Source organism: Puma concolor, chromosome A3 (genome assembly GCF_028749965.1).
Source record: "Puma concolor isolate L17-30 chromosome A3, mPumCon1.1.hap2, whole genome shotgun sequence".
In the NCBI taxonomy this organism is placed as follows: domain Eukaryota; kingdom Metazoa; phylum Chordata; class Mammalia; order Carnivora; family Felidae; genus Puma; species Puma concolor.
In genome coordinates this window covers 43,004,034-43,031,314 of record NC_141669.1, presented here as the reverse complement: position 1 = coordinate 43,031,314, position 27,281 = coordinate 43,004,034, and the positions used below count along the sequence as shown (strand labels likewise).

The 27,281-nt window shown below is 34.6% G+C and overlaps 1 long non-coding RNA gene across 2 annotated transcripts in view; it reads right to left on the bottom strand.

Annotated features, from left to right (window-relative positions):
* Window positions 1-26,992, bottom strand: part of LOC147582414 (uncharacterized) — a 65,313-nt gene extending 38,321 nt beyond the window's left edge. Inside the window, exons 1-3 of one of the 2 annotated variants that reach the window (XR_015248710.1) lie at window positions 26,905-26,992; window positions 18,635-18,776; window positions 14,528-14,798 (exon numbers count right to left, since the gene is read on the bottom strand). This is a non-coding gene — a long non-coding RNA (uncharacterized LOC147582414). Of the gene's footprint in view, window positions 1-14,527; window positions 14,799-18,634; window positions 18,777-26,904 lie in introns of those variants that run through there. The other variant, XR_015248709.1, reaches the window with a different exon arrangement.
* Between the last annotated feature and the right edge of the window lie 289 nt (window positions 26,993-27,281).

The following is a 27,281-nucleotide window of genomic DNA, read 5'->3' as shown; positions in this document are numbered from 1 at the left end:
GGGTGATCTTACTAAGATTTTTTGTGGTAATATTTCCTATGAGAACCCCACCACTCCATGCATATTATGTAAGCTTTGATTAAAGAGCACTGTTTAAATTTTTTTTTTCAACGTTTATTTATTTTTGGGACAGAGAGAGACAGAGCATGAACGGGCGAGGGGCAGGGAGAGAGGGAGACACAGAATCGGAAACAGGCTCCAGGCTCTGAGCCATCAGCCCAGAGCCCGACGCGGGGCTCGAACTCACGGAATGCGAGATCGTGACCTGGCTGAAGTCGGACGCTTAACCGACTGGCCACCCAGGCGCCCCTAAAGAGCACTGTTTAAATATCTTCTCTACTACTTAGAACAGTAGTAAGTTTATAAGAGTGAAAGTACCTGTTTATTCTCAACTCTCATCTAAATATATTTCTAATAACACTTAATTCTTCGTATGGTCTAAGGAAAACATCTGTTATCTGATTTGAGACATCATCCCTAATGTAGAATAAGAAGCAAGAAAGAAGAATCAGAGGAGTCTAAAGATAACATGGGCTTTTGGCCTTTTTGACTAAACCTCTTCTGTAACCCATTTGATAAAAAGCTGAATTCTTTTAAAAAAATAACAATACAAACTGTAAAGAAGTTTGAGGGTATTCTGAATATTTTGGGTTGTTTTCTGTAGGGGGGGAAGAAAATGTAATGATTTTGTCTAGGAATAAACCAGTGGTAATTTCCAGTGCCCCAAGCTTACGCAGGTGCGCGCACACACACACGTATCAGACATATGTATATATATTTAAATAAACTTTTTATAATATTAGAGTAGTTTCATATTTACATAAAAGTTACAAAAATTGCACAGAGAGCTCCTTTATACCTCACACCTAGGTCTCCCTATTATTAACATCTTACCTTACTATGTTACATTTGTCACAATTAGTGGACCTATATTAACCCATTATGATTAACTAGAGTTTATACTGTAGTAGATTTCCTTAGATTTCACGTCTTTTTTTTTCTTCTCTGTTTCAGAATCCAATTCCAAAATAATGTATTGCATTTAGTTATTCTTGTTCCTTAGGCTTCTCTGGGCTGTTAATATTTTCTCAGGCTTCCTTGGTTTTGATAACATTGACAGTTTTGAAGAATATTAGCCAGGTGTTTTGTAGGCTGCTCCTCTAATGGCATTTTTCTTATGTTTTCCTTGCGGTTAGACAGGGGTTATAGGTTTTTGGAAGGAAGGCCGTAGGGGTAAAATACCATTTTCATCAGATCATTTCAAGAGGACATGCTATTAATATAACTTATCACTGTTGATGTTGACTTTGGTCATCTGGCTGAAGTAGTGTTTGTAAGTTTTTACCACTGTAAAGTTGCACTTTTCCTCCCCCCTTTTCATACTGTGCCCCTTGGAAAGAAGCCACTATGTGTGTGCCATTCTTGCAGGGCATATACATAAAATATTTGGAATTCTTCTGCACAGGAGATTTGTCCCTTCTCCCCTATTTATTTATTGATTCCATCATGTATTTATTTACATCATGAATGACTTGTGGATATTTATTTTATATTTTGAGCTATAATCCAATATTATGGTTTTTTTCTGGGTTTTTTTGTTTGTGTTCTAATTTTTCACACTGGTCATTGGGAGTTCTTTCCGTTTTCTCCTGAATCCTTCTGCCATACTGCATCAATCGGTTTTTAAGTATTTCTTTGCTTTCCAGCACTACAAGTTCGGACTCATCCTGCATATTTCCCTCCTCAGCCCTAGAATTAGTCATTTCTCCAAGAGGTGTCCAATTTTAAGCTCCTCAAAATTTTATAATGACTGAGTGGACGTACCAATTTATACCACTTTAGAAAGTAATTAATTACATTTTTTGAAATTTTCAAACCCAAATCTCTCAACCCTCCATCAACTCTTACTCTTGCTGCAATTTAGAATTAAAAAGAAAAAAAAAAAAAACTGTGAATCTACATGCATTTACTTCATTCCCTGCTTTCTCATTCTTAACAATATCATTTTCTATCTTCATGTATTTATTTATTTTTTCTTTTATTCAGGGCGCTTCCCTTTTTCTATGAAATAAAAATGTACAGAAAGTGCTTTAAAGTCTTTGTATTAATGGTATCACTAGCTCTACTTTGCTCAAGTTTTCTGCCAGAGGTATTAGCATAGTGCTGCACTTTTTATACTCTAGAAATGCAAATGGCTTGGTTTCAGGCATATTACATTTGCTTTTCAAATAGGTGTCCTCTATTCAAATAGAATTGAGCTAGAGTATATTAGAAATCTAAGAATTACAGACAACCCTCTTTCTACCATTTTAATATTAAACACAATTATGGCAAGCAGTGTACCTAGGATGTCATCTAAATTTTTCTCCCAACGTGAAAAGAATATTTTGACAGTACATTGTAACTTCCTACAATGTTATGCCAACGACAACCTAATTTTCTTCCCATGCTTACGACAATTCTATTCAAATGAATCAACCTCATTTCATCTTGTAATAGGATACAAGGAGAACATTAGTTGTTTAAATTCAAAGATAAATTTAAAGTCATAATTTATACAAATTTACAAATCTCCCTCATATGAACAATTTGCTTTATATCAAAGTATTTATCAGAACTGTCAACTACTAGGAGAAATGTGTTAGAAGTGAATTACTCCTTTCTCTCCACCATTAGAAAGTAAAAATAAAGAAAAACAAGGGCACTAGAGGTCTAGAACTGAACTAGCATTCCTGAAACATTTAAGACTCGGCCATCTTCTCTTCTGGAAGCATATATTATAAAGAAGTAGTCATTCTGACCCTATTATACCTTTCAAAAATTAAAGCCTAGTGCTCTAAGTAATCTAACTGAAAGGTGACTGATAATGCCTTCTGTTCTTAACATAGGGATCAGAAATGGAGTGTCTTAACTTCATTTCTCTGAAGTATGCCAAAACTGAGACTACAAGAAAGAGAACTTCATTCTTGAATAAAAGTATAAGAGAAGTAGGGCCACAAAGACTACAGGATAAAGCACATAACGAGTCAACTCACATGCACTTGAGCACCAGGTCTATATCCACCCTGCTCTATATTGATAACAAATTTCTCATTTTTAAAAATATAATTTCCTTAACTAGACTGTAAACTTCTCAAATACTTTAAAGACTTACGTTAACATAGGGAAATTAATATAGTGAATGTATATATATATATATATATATATATATATATATATATATATATATAATGAATTGGTAAATTATTTTGAGATTTTCCATATATATAATCCAGTTAAATAAGTATAAATCACCTATAGAAATTTCCTACAAGGATAGCCTACATCAGAAATGTAGCCTTTCATGACCTTTTCTAATAGTCATTTGCTATGGAGATAATACAAGAAAAACTGTTCTTTCTGTTTCTTTTCCCTTTTCTTTTTTATCTTGATTCCAGAGAGAGTATGAGCAGAGAGAGGACAAAGGGAGAGAAAGAGAGACAGAGAAAGAAAGAGAATTCCAAGCAGGCTCTCTGACAAGGGGCTTGATCCCACAAACCTGGGATCATGACCTGAGCTGAAATCAAGTCAGATGCTCAACCAGCTGAGCCACCCAGATGCCCCTCTCTGTCTATTTTTATAACCTATATTTTGAACCTAATACATAGATTTCCCTTTTAGGGTACTCATGCCTCAAATATCACTTCACCCTGCTTATTTCCTTCCTAGAGCTCATCATTCTCTGAAATCATTTTATTTATTTTCTTACTTACATTTTTATTATCTGCCACACTTCATTAGATCTTTAATTATACATGGGAATTAAATTGGTCCTTTGATCATAAATGTTGCCCCAGTATCTATAACAATGCATTACACATCAGGCATCCAATTTTTAAAAAATGAATGAATTTGTGAATTAAGAAAAGAGCCTGGAAAGACAGCAAACACTACAGAGATTGTGCCTCTGATAAAGTAAGATGTAGTTGCTAAGAAAAGCTAATAAAACCATTGAATTGGATGAACTCCCACTGCACTGTTTTGAGAGTGATAGGACCCAAGGAGTAAATTAATGCAAAAAAAAACCAAATATTAAGTAAATGCTTTTTTAGTGACCAAAATTTAGCCAGGCATTTAAAATTAAAAAATGGAAGCCAGTGTCTTGCCTTCACTGAATTCAAAATCTAAGCAGAAGAAAGAAAAGTCAATAAGTTTATTATGAGAAAGTGTAATAAGCACTGTGTGTTAACAAGCGTAGAATATTGGGAGAGCACAAATTTCTGAAAATGGGATGAAGGTTGGACGAAAGTGTTCTCAAAAGGAATCATTTAAGTTTTAATTTAGCTTGATATCATTCATTAATACTTGTAAGTCCTCAGTTCTCTCCTCAAATTTGTCTTAGCCCTCTATTCTTTCTCTGTTTTCACTTCTAGACCTCATTTCAAACATACACTGGATCTTCTGTCTTTAATCCCCATGCCTTACATTTTCTTTCCTATATTGTCAATCATTTACCCCCTCTCTATGTTGCGATCTGAGTAACATGATATAATCTAGTTCACTAGTTCTTTCTATTCTGTTTGAAATCTGCTGTCCCAATCCATTTCCAAATATGACCTTTAAGGTTTATAATTTTGGTTATTGAATGCTCAAATTCTACATTTGTTTTCCTCTTTTCAAATCCACTTTCCCACTTTTTCTGTTTCTTAACGATAAATCCCAGTTTGTCATTAATGCTTTGTGCATGGTAAGCACAGTTGCTTTAAGATTTCTGTTGATTCTAACATGCAATGTCTGTATCAGTCTGTTTACACAGATTCTCATTCATAAAGCTTAATGCCATTTACCATAAGCCTGGTAAGCATTGATATTTGGTAGTCACTGACCTCGTTAAAAAATTCCAGTAGAAATCATTGGAGTCTACCTCAAAACATATTTTACAACTTGTACATCCACTGCCAATGCAAGCTATGCATACACAGGGTCACATTTGTGTGACAGGTTCATTTGACACCACAATTTTTTCAGGGACAGCTCCCTCCCCCATTTTATTTTCTCGCTCCTTTTTATTTTTCTTCTTGGCTTTCTATCTCCTCCAAAACATTTTTGAGTTGAAGTAAAAGGATATATTTATTGCTGATTTGCTCTTTTCCTAAGGATTTGGCTTCTTTTTCTGATAAGAGAAGGAGAGAAGAGAGGAGAGAAGAAAGACCCTTAGTGATGAGCTTAAGACCTCATAGAGCGGTGGTAAAAAAAATGTGGTTTACCCTAGTTTGAGTGAACTATCTAAGAAACCAATTGAGAAAAATAGCAATTAAAAAAAATTATAAACAAGAACCTGACATTCATTAAATCATTATCTATCATCACTTTCTAAATATTGTATTTATTACAAATAGATTATATCTTCCCTCTACAAAAAGACAATCATCATTACGGGTTCAAGCTTATTCTCTAAAAAATGATAAGTAATTATGATAGGAAAATAAATGCATACCTTTTGATCTATTTCAATTAATTGCCAGACCTTTTTTTTTCCCCTTTAATTTTCTGGGAAATTTTCCAATGTAAAACCAATATTGAATGTAAAACATATTAAGATAATTCTTTATGCTACCTATATTGAAGAATGATTAAAAATAGATACTGTCAAAGTAGAAAATTCTTCAGAGAATAATTAATGCTACCTTTATTTTTATCCAATTACTTCTAAGGAATCAAATCTAATCTTGCACCAAGAACACTATACCATGTTTCAACAAGTTTGCTTCACTTTGTTAACAAATTTTAAAAGACTTCTGTAGGGGCTCCTGGGTGGCTTAAGCCAGTTGGTTAAGCATCTGAGTTGGTTTTGGTTCAGGTCATGATCATGGGATATGGGTTGGAGCCCCACATCAGGCTCTGCACTGACAGTACAGAGCCTGCTTGGGATTCTCTCTCCCTCTCTCTCTGCCTCTCTCCTGCTCTCTCTCTCTCTCTCTCTCAAAATAAATAAACAATTTATTTTAAAAAGCTTTATGTAGATGTCCTTGATTCTATAGATTTGAAAGAGAAAGGTGGTCAAAAAACTTCAGAGAAAAAGGAGTGCCCTAATTTGGAACCAAAGTAGAATTGCAAATAGGTAGATAAAAATTTTTAAATTTAATTTTTAAATTTAAATTTCTAAAGCAATTCCTTTAAAAATTAAATTGCATATCTGTGACTATCTGGAAAGATGTGCAGAGGATTGTGAGTCCATATCAGAGATCAGGACAGAAAGATTGGAGGATCAATTTGCAAGTTAGACCATGAGAATATTCTGGGAGTGGCAGTATGAGTAAAAACTTTGACATTGTGAACCATGAGCTCTTCAAAAATAAGCTCAGACCTTATTAGTCTTCTATTCCTCATCCCCAGCAGAGTGCCAGACACGCAATAAACAAACAAACAGAACAAAAACAAAACTCCATGGATGTTTTCAGATTTGGATGGTTGAAGAAGGGGACTAATGCACATTTAATGCGCACATTGTAGGCTGTAATAGGCAACCAATATAACTTTTCTCATTTGTACCTTACTGTAATATTATTATGTATATACTTATGTCTGTTTTGTTTTTGTTGTTTAAACAGATATAGGGAGGGGCAGATTAGAGTGTTATAAAGTGCTGTTTCTTTTATTGGAAAAAGCTGTAGTGTTTGCATGTGAGATGTCATGCCCTCTATCTAAGGAGGGTTGAAATGCCAAAACATCACCCTTCTGAGGAATCTATCTTTATAGTTGGGAAAAGTGGAGAATCCAGTCCAGCAACAAGAGACAATACTCCAGTCCATTCTAAGACTGGTGCTCTACTAGTAGAGAAGATAGACAAATTAGAGGGAATTTTTGAGCCATGCTAATTCCTTGGGGGTAGAGGGAAAATCACTTTGAAATGGAATGCAATGCCCAATGACTATACTAGAAGTTGAGGAAACAAAGTTACCTCAATTTTTAATTCTAAAATTATTGAAGAAGAGTGATAGAGCAATACTTTTAAATAAAAGTACAAGTAATTACAGGAAGAAGCTTCAATGACTAATAATCAAAGTTAAGTCCCAGATGTAGTTTTCTTTTCTCCACACCAATTTTATAACCTCATCAGATAAATCATAGTTTATTGTTAGGTTGGCAAATAACACAGCACCCTGAGAGATTAGCTTTGCCTTTTTATTAAGTAGCTGGAGGCAAACAGAAGTCATAAAAGTGTTTCAATAAGTGACTGACTTAACAGATCCTATGGCAGCAGCATCAAATATGTCCTCCCCCTGCCACTCAAACACACACACACACACACACACACACACACACACACACACACACTAGTAGTATACAATAAAATCTCATTTCTGTGCACTTCTTAATATAAAACCAAGATTAGAAAACCTTGCCTATGAGAAACATTTTCTGAAACTTCTCCTTGTAGGTACTGAGGAAATTTTTCTATAAGATGGATCTGAAAATAAGTACTTGTATATTTTCAAAGATAATGCTTTTGACATTATCTCTAAGAAATCATCGCTCAACCCAAAGTCTCAAAGCTTTTTTTTCTCATGATTTTTTCCCTAATTTTTGTATTTTTAAGTTTTACATTTTGGTGCATGATCCACTTAGAGTTAATTTTTATATATGGTACAAGGTATGGACTGAGGCTCATTTTATTACAAATAGATGGATATTCACTTTATTAAAAAGACTACTCTTTTTCTACTGAATTATTATGGCACTCATCTTGGAATCAATCATGTGTGGTCCTTTTTCTGAACTCTTTAAGCATTGATCTGTCTCTCTTAGCAATGCCACACTATCTTGATTATTATATAGTTTTACAATAAGTTCTGAAATCAGGTAGTTAATCAACCAACTGTTTTCCTTTCCAACGTTGCTTTGGCAATCATTTATTTCCAATTGCATGTAAATTTTAGAGTCAATTTTTAAATTCTACTACACATGCATATTATATATATACATATGTATATGTATATATACAAATTTCAAGTTCTAACAGATATGTAATATATATTATATATTTTATATATTTACATTGTATGTATTTTTATATATTTTTGTAAATATTTTATGTATTTTATAAATATTTATATATAATATAAACATTTTTATTATATATAATTCTACAAAATTGGTATATTGTATGTTATATATAATGAATAAATATTATATTATGCATATTAAATGTGGCTTGCTTGACTATGGTAGATTCCAAAAAATGTGGTTCTTGTATCAAAGGATAAACACATAAAGAATTTTCTTCCATATTTCCCAAGCTTCCCTTTTATAGGAATTGAATGATTTTACACTTCTACTAGCATAGGATATATTTTATTATATAATTTTCCTATTGGAAACTATTGGTTAACAAAGTTCAGCATATCAAAATTTATATATATATATATATATACATTTATTTATATATATACACACATATACATACATATATTTATATTTTATGATCTAATATAGTCTAATATAAAATAGAATATTTTTCCTATCCTATTTGAGACAATATGAGTAACACATTTATCTGTCTTAATGTTCTCTCTACTTTAGTAATGTCATCTGAATTTTTTTAAGTTTTTGTTTAAATTTCAGTTAGTTAACATATAATGTAATATTAGTTTCAGTTGTACAACATAGTTATTTAACACTTCCATACAACACCTGGAGCTTATCACAGCAAGTGCCTTCCTTAATCCCCACCACCCACTTCTCCCATCCCCCCCACCCACCCCCCTCCCTGGTAAAGATCAGTTTGTTCTCCATAATTAAGAGTCTGTTTCTTGGTTTGACTCTCCCTTTTTCCACCTTTGGTCCTTTGTTTTGTTTCTGAAATTCTGAAATCATATGGTATTTTTCTTTCTCTGACTAGCTTATTTTGCTTAGCATAATACTCTTTATTTAAATACAAATCGTATTATTATTTTATTACAGTCTGCCTTTTCTTTCTAGAATAGTTTGTGACATTTCCACTATTTTTAAACCAGATTTATAATACTTATTTAGATGTCCTTATTAGCTCACCTTACTTAGCCTTATAATATTTGCACTTTAAATTTTTTTTAAGTTTATTTATTTTGAGAGAGACATAAAGAGACAGAGAGAGAGAGAGAAACAACATGAGTGGGGAGGGGCAGAGAGAGAGGGAAAGAGAGAGAATCCCAAACAGGCTCCTCACTGTCAATGTGGAGCCCAATATAGGGCTCAATCTCATGACTCTGGCATCATGACCTGAGCCAAAATCAAGAGTTGGACGCTTAACCAACTGAGCCTCACAAGTGCCCCTAAATTTTATTTTCTGAGTTAGGATAAGTATACTCAAAATCATACTTTGAAATACAGCTGCTAGCACATGTTATTACTTTGTAATGATAATTTTCACTGTCAGCATTCTTGGGTTCCATAGCCTGCCTATACTTCCATTATCCATCCTCATTTACTTTAGTGGCTTCTCCTCTAGTTTCTTCTAGTTGTTTTAATGATAAAATATTTTGTTAGAAAATTCTCTGTGCGTGTGTGTCTTCAGAGTCATTCTTTTATTTTTGTCCCAAACAGAAGATTTTTTTTCCAAAAAATCCAGCCTGCAAAATGCACCATTCCCTTACTTTCAGGATTGACTTACCTGATTTTTATATTAATTTGATAATTTCAGTAGAATTTGCTTGTTGCTTGGCTAAACTCATATGGACCAGTCTTCTCTGGAAATCTTCTATATTAAACACTAATAAATGCTCTTTTAGCAACAAGCATCTGCTTGACTTTAGGACCCCAGAACCTAAATATACATCACATTTAACATATCATCACATAGTCTTCCTAATTGAACTTGCCCTGCTTGGAGTTTCAGAGATTTGCTGTTGGTATTAGCATTATATCTCCAGAATAAATCTTAGATAACACATACATGACATGTACAACTTACTTAAGAAATATTTTCATCTCATGTAAAATTGGAGTATTTGACAAGATAGAATGTGAGTGTATGAGCGTCTATTATATGATTAATAGACATAATGTGCTTAATGCCGTGATTCAAAAATTTTAAATGTTTAATTTATTATTACTCTTGTAATGAAACTTGCTGTTTTTATTTTTCATTACCTTAATTTTACCTTTAAAAATTAACTTCATTTTAATGGCTATATTTCCCCAATAACTGTAATTTTACCCCTCTTCCTAATATCTACAGGAAACTTATATGACCCCAAAATAATTTCAAGATATTCTTGGCACGTTAAGATAGGGTATTTGAAGGAGGATGACTACTTTTGGACTTTGAAAATGACATTCAACTCAGAAATGCAGATCTATGTAGTCTTGGACTGATATACACCCCTGTCTGTGTCAAAAACTGTAGACATTCTCTCTGTGACATTTTTACATAATGGAGATCATCATCTCAAAGTTTTTGAGCACAGACCTCTCCCTCTTTCTCTATTCTTTGACATGAAGCCTTTAAAGACTTCTCATCAGAGATGTGGATTTTTAATAACACAAAAATAGGGTTTGTTAAATCTGAACACAAATTCCTAGCAACTCTGTGCTTAACATCAGTATTTCACTCACTACAGAAAATATAAATCAGAAAATTGATTAAATATTTTGTGTCAAAAATATGCTGAAGGTCTCTCGTTCTCTCTTTCTCTCACTCTTAAAAATAAAGGAATAAACATTTCTTAAAAAGGGGCACCGTGGCTCAGTGGGTTAAGCCTCCACACCTTGGTTCGTGCTCAGGCCATGATCTCATGGTGTGAGTGAGAGCCCCACTTCAGGCTCTGCACAGACAGCATGGAGCCTGCTTGGGATTCTCTGTCTTCCTCTCTCTCTCTGCCCCTCCCCTGCTTGTGCTCTCTCTTTCTCTCTCTCTCTCTCTCTCTCAAAAATAAATAAACATTTTTTTAAAAATATTCTGGAGGATATTAAAAACTGACTTGTCCTAAAAGAGAGAAATTGTATTATTCTTTATTACCCTTGGTAAATCTGTCTGCTAAAGCTTGGGGAGTAGGCTCCCCTGATATTTATATTCACATTCAATCTCTGTGTGTTATTGTGTGTTTTATTTTTTTTTTATTTTTTTACTATTTTTTTTTTTTTTTTAATTTATTTTTGGGACAGAGAGAGACAGAGCATGAACGGGGGAGGGGCAGAGAGAGAGGGAGACACAGAATCGGAAACAGGCTCCAGGCTTCGAGCCATCAGCCCAGAGCCTGACGCGGGGCTCGAATTCACGGACCGCGAGATCGTGACCTGGCTGAAGTCGGATGCTTAACCGACTGCGCCACCCAGGCGCCCCAAGTGCATGTGTGTTTTAATGTCAACTTCTATTGTCCATTGTATTTTTTCTACTCAGTAGGGATAGGGATAGGTCAGCTCTCCTTAACCACTCACATCATGACTGACTCTTGTTATCACCCTATAGTGTTTTGGGTCTTAAGGTCAGTGATCCATGTATGCATAAAGGGAACACAACCGCATACTAGAAGGAGGCATTTTATTTTTGTGTCAGAGAAGAGGCATATCTATATCTATATCATCTGTATCTATATCTATATATTTATATCTTTCTAATCTATGTCTACACACACAAACACACAAATATATATATATTTATATTTATATTTATACATATAAATATATATTTATATGTATAAATATATATTTTTATATATATACACATTTACCTATATATAACAATTTAAAGTGTAGAAAGAGGGAATTAGGTTACACTTAACGTCAAAATTAATTTCTGCTTTATCTCCTCTTACAAATGTGTGCTTCATTCTAACTTTATGCTGATTCTTTCCTATTGGGAATTGTTGGCTCTATTTATCTCACTTAGTTCACTATAGTCAGCTTCTCTGTATATATTGTAATTTGGCTATCTTCTTTCCTCTTCGGCACTGATGGTTCTATAAAGCATTGGATTTAGCACAAACCCAATTAAAATCAGTGTAATTAGCTATGATTCTTTATGTTCTGTACAAATTGCACTTGTCTTTGTATGAAAAAGGCACTGCATAAATTCTCTTAAGCCTTCATCATTTTGGGGCACGCACTTTCTGTGTCTGCTGGAATGTTTGGTACTAATATTTTCAGTCTTTCTCAGATTCCTTTTGTTCGGAAAAAATACATGACTCAATGCCATGCTTCTTGGCCACAGAAAGCAAAGAATCTGCTTTGTAATGAAAACATAGCCCTTTTGTGAAAGGGTTCAAGAAAATGCTTTTTACAGAAAATGAATAAATAACCTGTGAAAGTCTTCACAATTGAACATTATTAAGTTAAACAGGCTTATTAAGATTCATAAAGCAATTAGAAGCATTAGGGTGAATTCTCTTGTCATTTTCTTGTGCCTGTCCTCATATTAAAGTCAATGGGAACTGTATGCTTTTGGCCCTGGGCAAAATGTGGCCCATTTTGAATAAGAATAGCATCTGCAATTATACTAGCTGAAATAAAAATTAAAAGGTCCATCAATTCTTATGCTTCAGAGCATAAGATTATAACCAGATGGTGCCAGAAAGTTTCTGCTGGGCATGAGGACTCACTAATGGACAGGTGCATTATGACAATTTTCTTTTGGCCTCCCTCCTCATAATGTCTCACACATACACAGACATGCCAAATATAGGACATCAAAACAAATGGGACATTTGCATTTTAACAGGATGAAATCCTTCCATGGCCTAACAATACTGAGACTTACAGATCCTAACAGGTGTGGGGAATTTCAATGAAAACATTTTAGAATTGCATCCAACTCAAGGGCACTGCAACTTATATTCTGCTTCTAACCTGGCTGTTTTTGTTTTTACATGCACCGTGGTAATTTACTTTAATCTACATTCACCTCTGGGCATAACAATATGATAAGATCCTTGCTAGGGGAAAGGAAGAACAACTCATTGGAATTTAAAAACCTCTGCACTTAGATGTGAAGAATCAATTAATTGATACATATTCATTAAACATCCACTAGTTTCAAAACACTGTAGAAGAAAAATAAGATACCATACTTTACTTCGGGGAACTGAAAATTCTTCTTTTGAGCTATGTGAGCTTCAATGGTCTATAAATTTAATAGGAATCCAGAAAATAAAATGTGGACTGAAGCAATCAGGAAATGCCATGACTATGTACCTGAAATTGCAGAGAACTGCTAATAAACCAGGAGATTCTTATTTGCTCTTATAAGTTATAGAGAACCTAAAACTAAAGTTATTTATTTTTATTCTTAAAAGTACAATAAAAATGTCCAGGGTATTGTTTTGTTAATTTTAGTTGTATTATATTATATTATGTATTATATTATAATTTTCTATAATAAAATTATTGAAAAATGTTCATATTAATTTTCTTTACACTTCATACACCTTGAGGAGTAGAACTGACCCTTGAACAATAGAGCTTTGAATTGCACAGGTCCACTTATATATGGATTTTTTTCAGTAAATACAGTGCAGTCCTGTAAATAAATTTTCTCTTCCTTATGATTTCCTTAATAACATTTTCTTTTCTCTAGCTTACTTTATTGTAAGGATGTAGTAAATAATCCATAGAGCATACAATATATGTGTTGATGAACTGCTTATGTAATCAGTAAGGCTTCTGGTCAACAGTAGGCTATTACTAGTTAAATTTGGGGGGATTCCAAAGTTATACATGAATTTTTGACTGCATGGGGTCAGGGAGGTCGGCACCCCTAACTCCCATGTTGTTCAAAGGTCATCTGTCATATATTGTACTTATACTGGGGGAGTTTAATCGAACTTTTTTGTATGGATGAGATTAGTATAGTGTTGATTTTATCAATAAACAAATTGTTTTCTAGAGAAAGCTAGCCATATGTTCTTTGTTTTTACCCTCATGAAACCTTGCATTAGAGCATATATTCCCAACACTCAATGTAAAGTTTTATAATTTATTTCTTTAATGCAGTGACCTATTTTGCCCCATTAGTAATAAGTGAAGCTGCCCTAAGACTGTTGGTCTGTTTGGACAGATCATAGAAATTTAACACACATTGATTGTGTAATAAAAAAAATAAAAAAATAAAAAAAAAAATAAAGGAAAATATTCTTAGCCTGCAGAGACAACAATTCAGGCTGAATGAAATAGACCTGGCATTTGAAATGAAATCGACCCTACCTTCCCTGGGATGTATATAACCAAGAGGTCATGCACATTTGACCTTGACTGCATGTGTTGTATACTTGTCACTCAAATAAGTTATGCTCTTGTGCCTATGATTTGATAATCCAAAAATAAAATCAACAGCAACCACAAAAGGAATTTATATTTTTATCTGCCTGTTTTGAAATAAATGAAAAACAACAGTAATGTCAAAATATCCTTCTTGAAATAATGCATTTCTATTTTGATTACTGGATCCTCCCCCCCCCCCCCCCCCCCGGAATGGAATCTGATTACGAGTAGATTTCAAGTTCTGGTCTTACTGTGCCTCTTGGGGAAATACCATGAAAAATTGTCTTCTTATAGACAATAGTAGTTCCTTAAATAAGAATAAACATATTTTAATACCTCAGATACATCTCTATATCATTTTTCTATGGTGGTCAACTTTATCTGAACACTCTTTTGTCCTTGTTAGATAGGGATTATTTAATTTAGAAAAAAGAACTTCAGGGGTGCCTGGGTGGCTCAGTTGGTTGAGCATCCAACTTTTGGTCTCAGTTCAGGTCTTGATTTCAAAGTTGTGAGTTTGGACTCTAGGTTGGGCTCCAGGCTGGGTATGAACTTGAGTTATTTTTTGACACCTGTAAAACAAACTAATGAGAACAAAATAATTTGAAAATAATTTTCTATCAGAAAAATAATGTAGTTATTATGAATGCAGCTTCTGTTTGGTTTTGAATTATTAGGAAGTCATTTCATTCATTATATTCCAATGTCACAACACCCACAGATGTTTTTCACCAGGGCCATCCTAGGCCCCTTCCCCCATAATCTAAGTTGATTTTTTTTTTTAATTTTTTTTTCAACGTTTATTTATTTTTGGGACAGAGAGAGACAGAGCATGAACGGGGGAGGGGCAGAGAGAGAGGGAGACACAGAATCGGAAGCAGGCTCCAGGCTCTGAGCCATCAGCCCAGAGCCTGACGCGGGGCTCGAACTCACGGACCGCGAGATCGCGACCTGGCTGAAGTCGGACGCTTAACCGACTGCGCCACCCAGGCACCCCTGATTTTTAATTTAATCTTTACATTTTATTTCTGCACAATTTGACTTTTTTATTCCATGTCAGTATTACATATTGTCAGATTCATTTAAAATCTGTATTTAACCATCAATCATGTAAGCCGTCCCTCTCAGCTTCATTGAACTTCAGGCCTTGAAAGACTGGTTTCAATGTATTCTTTTGTGATAAATTTATTTTTTAAAAATGATTGAAGTAGTTTCATAGCTCTTTGCTGCATACCACTCTTCTTGATTTTTGTAGTTGAACATCATGTTTTAATAATGATTTTCAATTAGAGACAATTGTATTTTCTTCAACTCACATTATTCCACCACTTAAGAAAATGAAGGCTAGGGACAGCTGCCTGGCTCATTTAGAAGAGCATGTGATCCTAAATATAGACAAAATGTGAGTGTTCAATCAGACTCAGAAAATTTTAAATGTAAGGGATGTTAAATTTAGAAGGAACTGGAGTTATTGACATTTATTGACCCTATTTCCCTATCCTTTTCATTTTTTCCAATTTGCTGAACTCATTTATTATATTTATTACCAGTATCTCATGAATTAAACAAGGGCAGCGATGTTATGTGTTAACTGGATGTACAGTTTGCGTATTATATATGTAGTAACAATAACATTACTGAACAAATACTGGTGAAAGACTTGGCAGAATCTGTATTTAACCCCACCAAAAAGCCTATTTTCTTGAATTCTTGAAAAACATTTTATGGAGAGGAAATAAAATGAGCAAACAATGAAACAAAATATCAGTTACATGTGAATCTAAACCTCCATTATTCTGAATAATCAAAATATTGAGTATTTAGTAAAAAAAATCAATCTTCCATATCTTTAGAGCTTCTCAGAAATCTGTCACATTTAAAACAAACTAATAATCTCTATTTTATTGAACTTCAATCTCAAAGCCTAGTATCATATAAATATGATCTTAAAATAAAAATATTTTGTATCTTTTTTTACATATATTCACTAAATCTATATTGGCTTCTTGGCATAATGTTTGGGAAATAGCCTGAAAATATATCATTACTGGGGAGAAAGTATCTGGAGTTTGTGGGTGGGAAATGGTTATTAATAGGCCTGGAATCTATTCTCTTCCTTAATCAGGCGTTAGGGGGAATGTGGAGATAAGGTAGCTTGATGAAATCTGGTTGTAAACATGTTAATGATAGACTTCCTAGAAGACAAGCTAATGTTTTAATCAAACAGGAGAGCTTGTGTCTAGGGAACACTATTAGCAAGGTATACCTGGGCTGTCTGGGACTATTTATAATACACTAGGAATCTATGAATAATGGGCACGCTCCCCAGAAAACATTAGGCTCGGTAACAATCTGAATATAAAATGAATATATGTTGTGACTAAAAGCTGCTCTCTTTTGCGTAAGTGTGGTAGCCACATTAAAGAGCTCAGATGTTAAACTGTCATTCCTGATGCCACAATAAGGGACATGAAGACTGGACCTCTCTCTGATTGATCTGTGCCTCAGTATTACCTCTATCTTTTAATTTTTTTTTTCAACGTTTTATTTATTTTTTTGGGACAGAGAGAGACAGAGCATGAACGGGGGAGGGGCAGAGAGAGAGGGAGACACAGAATCGGAAACAGGCTCCAGGCTCCGAGCCATCAGCCCAGAGCCTGACGCGGGGCTCGAACTCACGGACCGCGAGATCGTGACCTGGCTGAAGTCGGACGCTTAACCGACTGCGCCACCCAGGCGCCCCTACCTCTATCTTTTAAATTGCTGGTAAATTACTGGTAAGATCCCTGCTTCATGTGAACATGACTTGACAACACAATAATTTGTGACATTTCAGCTTTTTGAAAAAGAGAATATTGAACATAAAATATTCATGTGGGTAAGTGTAAGTCAAGTAATCATTTGGGGAACTTAAATTATGAACCTCAAATTAGCTGAATCCCACTTATTTTGATTGAGCATGTTCTCTGGAGTAGGCATTACATTAAGTATTATGTATATAGCCTCTGCTTTCCAGATACTCACAAGCTAATGCTAGAAGGCCTCAATAAACAACTCAAACTCATGGTAAAAGTGGATTCTCCAACAAAGGTGCTGCCGAAGATCAAAAAGGGAGGAGATGCATTATCACTTGAAAAGTCTCATGGCGGAACTCTGACTTGGGTTTTGCCTTTATAAATGATTTTAAGTTTACATAGGGTATGAAATTCTTCCCTTCTCCCCTTGTAGGTTTGTTTTGTTTTGTTTTGTTTTGTTTTGTTTTGTTTTGTTTTGTTTTTACTGATCTAATATTTAAATTGATGTAAGATAGGTTAATAGGATAAAAGCAAATTTCATATGTATAGGAGCCCCAAAGACATGAATGCCAGAGACCACCAGGCAGTTGAGGATTATATGCCATCCAGAGCTCACTGAAGCAGGGAGGGGTATGGAGCCGCAAAGGGGAGAAAGACAATTCACAGGAAGATAAGAACAAATGTTTAGTAAATGAATGTTTTCCATGCCATGCGGATGAATCTTCTTGATAAAAAATTTACCTTTGGTATTAGCTCTCTCTCGGTATAGGCCTCTACCTAAATTCTTTCAGGAATTTAAGAGGAAGGTAAACAGCTCTTTCTGAGTCTATTGGTCCTTGATTGTCTTCAGCTCAAAATAATCCACTTGCCAAAATGGCATATTTTGGGTCAAATATATTGTTCCCCCTCATTTGATAAATAGAAATGCAGGATAAAAGTGTCCTAGCTAGGGGTGGGGGTTGGGGGCACCTGGGTGGCTTGGTTGGTTGAGACTCTTGATTTTGGCTCAGGTCATTATCCCATGATTGTGGGTTCAAGCCCCATATAGGACTCTGTGCTGAGCATAGAGCCTTCTTGAGATTCTCTCTCTCCCTCTGCCCCTCTCCCAGGCTCTCATACACACACTCTCTCTCAATCTCTCTCTGTCTCTCTCTCAAATTAAAAAAAAAGTGTGGTAGCTGGGAAGGGCTGTTAAAGTGAAGAGGAATATATAGGACTCTAATAAGATATTTAAATCACCTTTTAGCTCCACTAAAATTTACTTCTATGTATGCTTTTTAAAAAAGTTTTAAACCTAAACTAAATAATGTTGAGTATATTTTTATGATATACATATGTGTTGCCTATGAGAATAGATCAACTATGATATGGTATAAAATAGTGACATTCAACCAGTTATATCCCATATTTAAATCATTCAGACTTTTCATTCAGTTAAATATATTATTGAGTTTATCAACTGAACAGCTCAGGATAACTCAGTAAATTACATCAATCACAAAGATATTATAATATCACAGAGAAACAATTCAATTTGTCATTCTGTTATAAATTAGGATACTTCCTGTAATAAAAACCTAATCCAAAATAGAGAAAATGCCAAGGGAACTTAGCAATATACATACCTGAATGGTCCAGAAGGAGGGATATATTTTGGGTTAGCTGGATTCAGTATCTCCTCTATAGCATCAAGTTCTCACTGTCCTTTGATCTCTTTGCACAGCCTTCTATAGTGTCAGGTTTATGATACAACTATTGTCTCTCAAGCTGATAAAACATTTACAGGAAAGTGCTACTGTTTTTTTCAGAAGGTTATGGAGATTGACCTTGGGCAGTTAGTGCACAAGTAACCACTTTCCTAGCACATTATTAGTGTGAGTGAGTTCACTCCATTGGTTTACCAGGCCTGGGTGACACCAGTAAATCACTGTGATATGTTTAGAACCATTAGGTTAACCCTTGGACCTGGTGGTAGGATCAATTGCCCCTGCCGTCAGCACCATTCCACAACTGTATGACTAATACCCAGTAGGGAATAGGTACCCTGAGTTTTGTAAAATAATCACAGGCACTTCCACATTGCATATTCCTTAAAGCAAAATTTATCTTTAAGTGCAGTGGGCTTCATAATAAAAATAAAGACTGGGGAATAAGTAAGTCAGCATCTAATCCTTAAAATTAATTGACTGATTAATTTATTCATTTTTCACTGGGAAAATATTTATTAGATAACTTCTTGCCAGGCATTCTATCCAGGTTCTGAAAGAAGATTCCTTTCTAGTGCTTTTGGCATATAATGAGAGAATATGGAAAGATGTAAGGCTTGAGGAAAAGACACAAGTCTGAATTTAGTAAGCTTCACCTGTCCTATATAAGCAGAGGAAGGGATAAAGCTCAAGAGAGAACAATGCAGAGGTTAAATGTTAGAAAACAAAAGGCTATGTCTGAAACAAGCAACAGAGTTTCAAGAATGAGGCCAATACACTAGAAATGAGAAGCAATAAAAACAATAAGAAATCCAAATATGATTGATTTTTACACTTTTAGAGTCTTTGTAACTTTTCTTGAAAACAAAAACATTTTCAATGTATGATGGAGTTAGCAGGCAGATTGCAGTGAATAATGAAGTACCTGTGAGGGGAGAATATATTCTAATTCAAGAAGAATGGCTAAGATGGAAACATGAGACGTTAAAGTAGTGGTTGCTAGGAACAAAGGGGAGAAATAGAAGCCCCTTTATTTCCTAAGAAGGAAGAACCAAGAAATTTGCCCTTTGAAAATATAAGGAGAGAATATAATTGATGGATGAAGGTCGATAAGGAGGGGGAAAATACAGACATTCAGAGCACAAGTATAGAAACAAGTTTCTGTTGTTGTTCACAAGAGAATTAACCCTCCTCAACACTGAAGTTGGATGGAAGGTGGTACAGATTGGATTGCTAACATAGGGAGACTACAAGGAGTTGGGGGATTATTTTCAAGAAGATCATATTATCTCTGCATGTTTAGCAACATCAATTCACCAAAAATGATGGAGATAACAGAGGCTGAAGCAAATCTTTTAGAATATGAGATGGACATCTCAGAACTTTCAGATGGACCAAGTACAAGGCAGTAATATAATAGAGGTGTCATATCAATTCTGAATTGTATATCTTGGACTGTTATGGACAAGAAATATGTTCTGGTTTTGTGTAAGACACTGTTGTGTGGACTTTTGTGTCAGAAGTTGAAGCTGTATTGGTTGTAACAAATATTTTGTGGAAGGACAAGGGTAAAGCCTGTAGACTAGAAGAGCAGGTACTGTGATTGGCATTGCCTTATACTATTGCATAAAAAGGAGAACTATTACCAAAAGAAGGTAGTAGTGCTAGACACAACAAGATAGATGTCCAATTTGTAGATTTTAAATTTACAGTGTAAATGGTTAATATTTTTCAATGCTAACAAAGATAATTTCCTGTGTGCCAGAGTTTCTCTAAACACTTTGTATTAGTTAACTTTGATTCCCCTGAAGTAGGTTCTATTACTACCGCATTTTCCAAGTGAGAGAACCAAAGCATACAGAGGTAAATAATTTGTTCAAAATTATATTATGACAGAGCAAAAATTTAAAACCAGCGAGTCTAGATCTAGACTCCATGCTTTTTAACTACTTCATCATTCTCTCTCTCTCTCTCTCTCTCTCTCTCTCTCTCTCTCTCCCTGTCTCTCACTCTCTTCCTCTCTGTGTCTCTCTCTCCCTCTCTCAGTAACTATTTCAGGGAATGAAACAAATATTTGAGATGTAAAATTATTGCTTGACATTTTTAATGATTGAGGTGGAATCATTCTACAAGCCAAATGTTGCTTTTTAAATTTTTTTTTTCCCCAGTAGTGTTCAAGAACAGATTCTTGCATTACATAGGGTAGATGGCTTCTGTGATGAAGGGATTGTGTTCTGTTAGGTATACAAAGCAGAAAAACAAGGAGAAATGAATTGATGGGTTGGAGAGGGCTAGCAATAGAATTATTGGATTTTTTGGGTGATATTATATAGATTGTATAGGAAAGGAAATGCATACAGGGGAGCGGTGATAGTTTTGAAGAAAATTGTGGGTGAAGGTACAGGAAGACTAAGAGGAATAGGAAATAAGTGAACTGTAAAAATAAGAGGGAAGGATATCAGATTTTTACTTTAAGCATGGAAAGTTATGATAAAATTCATATTGTAGCTATGGAGAGAGAAGCTGTGGTTTTTGAAGTAGAAGAGGTAAGGGCACTACAGGGGGGAGACTGTTGTATTAGCATTGGATTTTTATTGAGGTAGTTTGAAAAAAACAGTATGTTGAACTAAGTGGCAACTAAAGCAGTTTATTTCACTGATAGAAAATTTTGTGTATCCATAGGATGACTTAAAACGTGATTCTGTAAATGTCTAGTTTTTATCCATTAGTACATCTTTTAATGATTATAGTAACAATGAAAAGGTCTGAGTTTTCTTTGTTAGTATGAAAGCTTTAAAGGTAGATAGGTCTTTCTTTAATTTTGCTTGCACAAGCTAAGCACACACATTTGTTCTTTCCCAGGTTTGATGTTATGATCAACATAATGGAGGGTAAAATGGTGAGTGTAGGAAGATAAAATTTTGAATATAGACAAACTTGATTTTAAAAAATTGCTCTTAATCTTTCTCAGCCTCTGTTTTTCTCACTGTTATGTGAAGATATGTATTATGGCAAACACTGTTGATTGTCCATCCAATAGCATCTTCTCACTCCCTTATAGCTAACAGAATCAGTTCCCCACAGTAGAGATCAAGTGTATTAAAAATTCCCTTCATTAGCCTCCCTTGTATCTAGTTTGGTTATCGGACCCAATCATGGCCAGTTATCTTGAGAGGTCTGTGTGGTGGAAGGCTTCTGGAAAAGATGGTTCAAGATAAACCAGAGTGGGGGAAAAAAAAAAAGAACTACCTTTGTTCCCTGTATGGTTTGGACAATGTCCTTTTAGGTTTGATGCTGGGTATTTCTGTAGCCATTATATAAACAGAAGGAGATATTATTACTGATATACTGAGAATGGAAAGTTGAAAATAACCCAGAAATACATACCTCAGACATATTATTATGTGCACTAATTGTACATTTTGTTGTAATCCATTTAATAAAGTACTTTATTACTTGCAGCTAAATATCCTAAGTGATACAAATTTACATGACAAAGGGAATGTAAATTACACTGGTAGCACAGTTGATATTGATTATTGAAAAATGATTTTTTTTATCTATTTCATGCAAGATATATTTAAATACAAATTACAAAAGTAGCCTTATACAATTCATCATCTCATCATGATCTACATACTATCTAAAATTAAATGATTAATCTGACTTTTAAAGCAATCTAATGTAATATTGACTGATAATAAGGCATTTACCAGGGGGAAAAAATCGAAAAGGGTCTGAATTAGAGTTAAAGGAAAAGTAAAGTGGTTGAGTGGTTATAGTTACATAAATTTAAAAGAGGACACATTTTCAGTCAAACAGTAGGAGTTTTGATTTAAAAAAATAAAGATACTGGGGGCGCCTCAGTGGTCCAGTCGGTCAAGCATCTGATTCTTGATTTAGGCTCAAGTCATGATCTCACGGTTCATGAGTTCAAGCCCCAGGTTGGGCTCTGTGCTGTCAGTGCAGAACCTTCTTGGGATTCTCCCTGCCCACCCCCTACCCCCGCCTCTCTCCTGCTTCCATGCAGTGGTCTCTCTCTCTCTCTCTCTCTCAATAATAAACAAAAAATAAAAATAAATAAAAAATAGGTTAAATAGATAACTAGATAAGATAGATGATAGATCGATAGATAGATCGTAAGTGTTTTTATCATACGCACACATACAAAGAGAACAGGAGGAAAATTTGATGGCAAAAAAAAAAGTAAGGCTATATCTAGATAAATCTGTCTTTAAAAATTACTGCAAGGTGCTTTTTCTGTTCATTTTTTAAAAAATTAACACCACCTTACTCTTCCTAAATAATGGTTATATATTTTCGTATACTGTTAATTTATATATAAAGGTAAAAAATGCATAATTTATAATTTATCATCATTTAATATATGATTACAAATTATACCATTTGCATTGAAAATTAAATCATTTTCTTTCTTTTTTTTTCAAAATATCTCATTCTACATTTTAAACACAAACTTAAGAAGCAGTTAACAATGACACCTTTTACTCCATAGCTTTGAAGTGGAAAATTAGAATATGGTTAGAGGCTCTGTGCTACACAACAACCTTTTTAATGCTCCAGCTTGAACTATAGATCCTTAGGCAAGCAGAGTAAATGTGCTATTTGGCGGCCTCCGGCCCACTTCTAGGAAGATGATGGGCTAATCATTTCAGGGAAAATGTCAGAGTGTTTTCCCAGCAGATATTGATAACAACACAGCACAGCTGCAAATATAAATGCCTCCATTCTTCCAACTGTGAGTTGAGCCCTGAGTCAGTTTTACTTCCTTCCCTAAGCCCGTTGAAATTTGGGGTTTGATACATAAAGATTGGTCCATGCCTCTATTAAACTAGTAGATATTATACAGTGTGATTAATAAAGGCAAGGATGCTACCTCCCCTAAACATTAAGCTCCTACTTACTTGAAAGTTTGTAGTTGTAAAGTTATTGATATTGTTAACTAAAATGCCTTCTTCTAGGATAGATAATTCACATATTTCTCACATCAGTTCATAGTATAATCAAATAAGAAAAGGTATGCTCCCATGGAAACTTAGGAAGACTAAGTTCACCATATTTGCATAAATACCTCTAAGGGATTTTTTCATGAGCCCAGGAAAATCCTGAACTCAACATTAAGTTGATTAATTAACCTGAATATTGGAAATCCTCAGGAGTCACATATATATATGTTTCTTTCTGTATACATGAGTTCATTGTGTTTGCATTGGAGAAAAGCTTAAGGTCATTGAATTGTTTTATTTTTATTTTTTTAAGTTATCTCTACACCCAATATCAAGAGTCCCATTCTCTATTGACTGAGCCAACCAAGAGCCCCTGGACTGTTTGAATTTAGAATTAAATATTTTAATGTTGAGTGTAACTTTGTATCTGAGAATGTTTATATAGATTTTATTAAGACAAATTTTGTTGGGGGAACCTGGGTGGTTCAGTCAGTTAAGCGTCTGTCTTTGACTCAGGTCATGATCTCACAGTTTGTGGGGTCGAGCCTCACATCAGTCTCTGTGCTGACAGCTCAGGGCCTGAAGCCTACTTTGGATCCTGTGTCTCCCTCTCTCTCTGCCCCTCCTCGTTCATGCTCTGTCCTTCTCTCTAAAATAAATAAATATTTTAACAAAAGACAAGTTTTGTTGACTAATAATCAACATATATATTACAAAGTATTTCATATTGCCTTCCATTGTCTACCTTTCCAGCCAGAGATGTTTTGTGGTGAAATGAGCCTTGGCTTCTTCTTTTTGTTGACATATGACTTTGAAATTTACTTCTTGGGGGCACCTGGATGGCTTAGTTGATTAATTGATCAGCTTTTGATTTCAGTTCAGGTCATGATCTCACGGTTGGTGAGATTGAGCCCTAGGTGGGGCTCTGCACTGACAGTGCAGAGCCTACTTGAGATTCTCTCTCTCCCTCTCTCTCTCTGCCCCTCCCCCAATTGCACTCTCTCTCTCTCTCTCTCTCTCTCTCTTTCTCTTTCCTTTCCTTCTCTTTCCAAATAAATTAATAATCAGAAAAAAGAGTAATTTACTTATTGGCTGCTAGATGGAATGAATGTGTTGAGAGGTGTGGATTAGAGATTATTCCTTCAAACTGTCAAATGTAAACTGCAGCTATAAAATCCTCTCTGATTACCCAGTAAAAAGATTGTTTATACCCATATTATTTTTTTACTTAAACTATATTTTACTTCTCTTTCTAGCTGATTTAAATCCAATCTTCTTTCATATCACTTTAAATTTTTTTTAATGTTTATTTATTATTGAAAGACAGAGTCAGAGCGTGAGCAGGGGAGGGGCAGAGGGAGAGGGAGACACAGAATCTGAAGGAGGCTCCAGGCTCTGAGCTGTCAGCACAGAGCCCGACAAGGGGCTGGAACTTACACACTGCAAGGTCATGACCTAAGCTGAAGTAGGAGGCTTAACCTACTGAGCTACCCAGGTGCCCATCATATCACTTCTCTAGTAATTAACATGGTATTGAGCACTTTAAATTAAAGTGCTTAATATACGTATATTGAATTAAATTAAGGATGTCATAAAGTAGAATGGAGAATTGATCCAAGAGGCAAAGGGCTATATTCTCTTCCTGACTCTGCCTCTAATAAACAGTATATTGTCTACTTTTGTCTTATTTGATTTTATTTGATTTTTTACTATTACTATAGTTTTAGACTGGCTTTGCCTTAAAAAAATCTTGAATGAAAAAAAAAATCTTGGATATAGACTGGATCTATAATCTGAGGTATTATTATGTTGGCTACTATTTTATTAAATATTACCTCTGTTCTATCTGTTCTATAGAAAGTAGTGAAAATCCTAGGAGAGGAGTTTTGAGAGTCTTGATATGATCTCTATGCCATTTAATTTTTTTATTGAAAATTACCTTTTTTGGGGGGCCACATTCTCAGATAATGTTGGAAGGTCACTAAGTTGTTGTTGTTGTTTGTTTGTTTGTTTGTTTTGAATGTATTCATCCTAAATGGTTGAGTAGAAGTGGGGTAGGGTGGAATGTGATCTATCTTGATCATAGAATTCTCGTAATTCCATTTGTTATTCCATTTATTCTCTGTCATTGTTCAAATAATTGATTCTGCATCATCTATGTTACTTATTTCTTTTGGAAATTCTGTCATTTGCATTTATTATATTTTAATTTTTTGTTCAATATTTATTTGTGAAAGAGAGAGAGAGAGAGATGCAGAATGTGATTGGGGGAGGGGCAGAGAGAGAGGGAGACAAATCTGAAGTAGTCTCCAAGCTGTCAGCACAGAGCCCAAAGATGCAGGACTTGAATTCATGAACCATGAGATCATGACCTGAGCCGAAGTCAGATGTTTAACTGACTGAGCCACCCAGGCACCCCTCTGTCACTTGCATTTACAACTAAAACTTGGAGCATTGAAATCAGCCATCCTCATTCTATTTTCTTGAACTACTCCTCACATCAGTTTTATTAATAAACGGGTCAGTCTGAGTCCATTCAAAATATCTATTTACTCAAAAAATTAAATCCAAAATCAGTCTTCTGAAGACAGTAATTCTACCCAGAAGTTATCATGGTATCAGTTCAACATCTAACTATTGTGATCAGTTAGCCACCCTTCAGTTGTTGATAGGTTCATAAAGTTTTTTTCTTAGATCTCAGATTCTATACATTTCTGACACTTGCTCTTTCATAATATATTTTATAATTGTTTTTCATCTACAATAATTGTCACTTCAAAATTCAGTTAAAAGTCTTTCTTTTTTTTATATATCTAAATCTTTTGCAGCTATTTGATTAATTCAAGGAAACTTTCCTACTTTTTTATGATTATCTCTCTATCTGTAAACTCAACAATTTCCTGGATTAGACTTTCTCTGTAGAAATCATCTCATTTGTTTTTAAAAAATAAAACAAACTGACAACAACAACAACAACAACAACAACAGCAACAGCACTAGTCCCTTTAATTTTTGACACCTGTCTGAACCTCATTCATTCTTTTGGGTCCTGCAATTGTTTATAATGCATAAGATACCTTGTTCTTCTTAAAGCCTTAGAAATATTTAATTATAAATTTAACATAGGTTATCTTTTGACATTACTCTTGTGATGCCTTTCAGGTGTGTTTAGTTGGACTCTAGTAAACTTGAGTACATCCTTATCTTTTTATATATACTCACCAGATTCATTCTTTGTTCTTTCCAATGCTAACACCATCTCCTGAACCATATATTTCTTATGTTCATTTGAAACATGCATCAATTTCTTCTGTTTGTTGCTTAACATTCTATACTGTTCCCATGCCAACCTGAATCCCATTACCAAGGCATTTCAAGTACAGAAGTACAGACCTTCTTTACTGAGTATAGGCTTTGTTTACTAATATATTGCTCATTGGATTGTGAAAATGGCATTCAAATATTCCTTTACCTTGGTCATCTCACATGCTGAAATTCTTAAAAGTGCTTATTGTACATCTTACTCAGTGGTACATAAAATTCACCATATTCTGAGTTATCAATGTGTAGGAACATGAATGCACAATAGTGATAGCAGT